A 3,144-nucleotide genomic window follows, 5' to 3' on the forward strand; every position below is an offset into this window, starting at 1 on the left:
TAATTCCAAACTTGAAGTTAATTTCAGTCAGTTCTAACCAAAATGGCTGTTATCTCAATGTTTTCCTCGCAACATAATCATTAAAATATCATCACTGTCGGGCAGAAATCTCCAAGTTTCAAATGTGTACGTCTTTTGGTAAAGCATCATACAAGACTGTCGCACAAAACTAGTGGAAACAGCCGATCTACAAGCACAGAACGCCTTGCGATGCGATAAATACACCGACCCGACAACGACGATATGCTATAAATATAAGGTGCTGGGAGAGAAAATTATAATGTAGGGGTGCCTCGGATTAAAACAATATTTATGGGGTGCCGGTGCGCTGAGGCAAAGAAGTTTGGGAACCCCTGCTATAAATGAGTTAATTAGCATAACACCCAGTCATAAAAGCATTCATTAACGGTAACAGACATCATGTAATACTGCTGTTAATTAGCACACATCATAAGAGACACACTAATTAGTAAACACATGATTAATTAAGAGATTAATTTACAGAAACACTCACCAGACCGTAGATACACACAGACAGCTGTCACTGAAGCAACTTCCCCCAGACTGAAACATCACAGAGACACAGACTGTGTGTGTGTGTGTGTGTGTGTGCGTGCGTGCGTGCGTGCGCGCGCGCGCGCGTGTGTGTGTGTGTGTGTGTGTGTGTGTGTGTGTGTGTGTGCGTGTGTCACTGTCATTTTTTGCAGTGTGCGAGCAGACACAAATGACAACACGCAACTGTGTTATTAAACCAGAGCTAAACATATAGTACACACACACACACACACACACACACACACACACACACACACACACACACACACACACACACACACACACACACACACACACACACAGTAGTGTGCTATTAAGAGACAGCATATTGTCCAAAGCCAACAGCATAATGCCAGGGTGTGTGTGTGTGTGTGTGTGTGTGTGTGTGTGTGTGTGTGTGTGTGTGTGTGTGTGTGTGTGTGTACTGTGTGTGTACAACTAAAGGGTATCATTTCCAGTGCAGCTGAATGGAAAGTCTGGGTGTGTGTGTGTGACGCGTTGTGACATGTTGTGTATTGTGTGTGTGTTGTGTTGACGCCATTTAAAAAAATGCTTCATAATGGCTTTTCTTTTTTGTTGGGACGTCATGTGTCGAGGTTATGCTGTGACTTTGACGTCTTTGACTTTGACAATGTGCATCTTCTGTAACTTTTCAGCCTAGGAGGCTAAAGTGCTTAATTGTGTGTTTTGCCATATTAATTAACATCGTCAAAGTAACTGGTAGTTGGAAAGCCTGGAGCTTGTAGATCTGCTACTTTGATGATTGTGTGGGGCGGCAGTGGCTCAGGGGTAGAGTGGCTGTCTTAGAACGTGGAGGGTTCCCAGTTCCCAGTTCGATCCCCCAGAGTCAGTGTGGAAGAGTCCTTGAGCAAGACTCTGAACCCCTAACTGCTGAACTGTTTTTTAATTGATTGAAGTATTTATTAGAAGTTTGCATAGGAAAAGGTAGTTTCATAACAGTACAGTTCACTGGTACAAGGTCAATTAAAAGGTACAGTTTCATGACAGCACTGTTCACTGGTACAAGGTCAACTTAAGCAATTAAAGGGCCACTTCACCCCTGGGACAACCCTATCTTATGTTATTGTTGTTTGGGACACGATCAACACAATCCTTAGTTATTCAGCATGTACTAGTGATGCGTTTTGCATCTGATGCAAAACGCATCACTAGTACATGCTGAATACTAAAATATCTCAAAAAACAGACTGAACACAAAAAATAACTAAGGATTGTGTTGATCGTGTCCCAAACAACAATAACATAAGATAGGGTTGTCCCAGAGGTGAAGTGGCCCTTTAAGACTCTGAACCCCTAACTGCTCCTGATGAGCAGGTTGGTGCCAAGCATGGTTTCCTCTGACATCACTGTATGAATGTGTGTGTGTGTGAATGTGTGAATGTAATGAATGTGTGTGTGAACGGGTGAATGTAATGAATGTGTGTGAATGGGTGAATGTAATGAATGTGTGTGTTAATGGGTGAATGTAATGCTCCATGTATCAGGGAAGTGTAGAGAATGTTAGAGAGGCAGGGGCCTTTCGTGAAAATATCAAAAATAAATAGCAGACCTCAAAGCTCACAACGCGTTGCAGTCGGCTATTTTCGGTGCTTGATACCACACTGAACTAAGCATAATCAAGTCCATACTGGAGATGTGGCGTAACGGCACAGAAGATGCTGCATTCAAGTTCAGGAGAGTTTGGACAAGGCAATTCTCTTGAACGCTGCCTTCAGGTATGGCATGGAAAGAGGGGGCATTTGCATTCATGGTCTGGAGAGGGCACAGATGGATAAAAGGGCAGAGGCTCAAGTCCCCTTTGATGTCTATGTGTGCTATGTATTGCGCCTTGGGTAAATTCTCTATATAAATGCACACATTGTGTGTGTGTGTGTGTGTGTGTGTGTGTGTGTGTGTGTGTGTGTGTGTGTGTGTGTGTGTGTGTGTGTGTGGGGGGGGGGGGGGGGGATCAAGGAGGCAGAGCATTAAGTTACAAAAACATGTGGTTTCTGCCAGACAGTGTTGGATGTGTTGCTTTTTGATTGAAGACTGTATTGTCAGTTTGCATAGGAAAAGGTACAGTTTCATTGTTGTTGATGTACTGACATATTTTCTTGTTTATTATTGTGATGTTTTATCTGCTTATTGTAAATCGCTTTGGATTAAAAGCGTCTGCTAAAGGCCTAAACTGTAAACTGTTCATGACGGTGCAGTTCACTGGTACAAGGTCTACTAAAAGGAGATCCTAGAAAAGACTAAGCTTATTTCCACAGGAAACCATTAAAGTATCTCATATAACATTGAATGACAGACGAATAGAACACAGTACTATGCAGTAGATATGAAAAAAAAAAAAAAAAAAAAAAACAGTAAGTCTAAACAAACAGTAAGTATATACACAGAAGGGGCAGGGTAGGGTTGGGCTGGGCTAGGTTTGTTTTCTTTACCAGTTGTGAACGGCTGCTGCCTGTAAGTGGTTTTTCAGGGCAATTTTAAAGGATGCTAGGGATCCACTCCTTTATGGCCTTCGGTAAGGCTTTCCACATTTTGGTGGTATATCAGAAGTACGAGTTTGACCCTTTGTTGGTT

This window comes from Nannobrachium achirus, assembly GCF_963921795.1.
Source record: "Nannobrachium achirus genome assembly, chromosome: 14".
Taxonomy (NCBI): Eukaryota; Metazoa; Chordata; class Actinopteri; order Myctophiformes; family Myctophidae; genus Nannobrachium; species Nannobrachium achirus.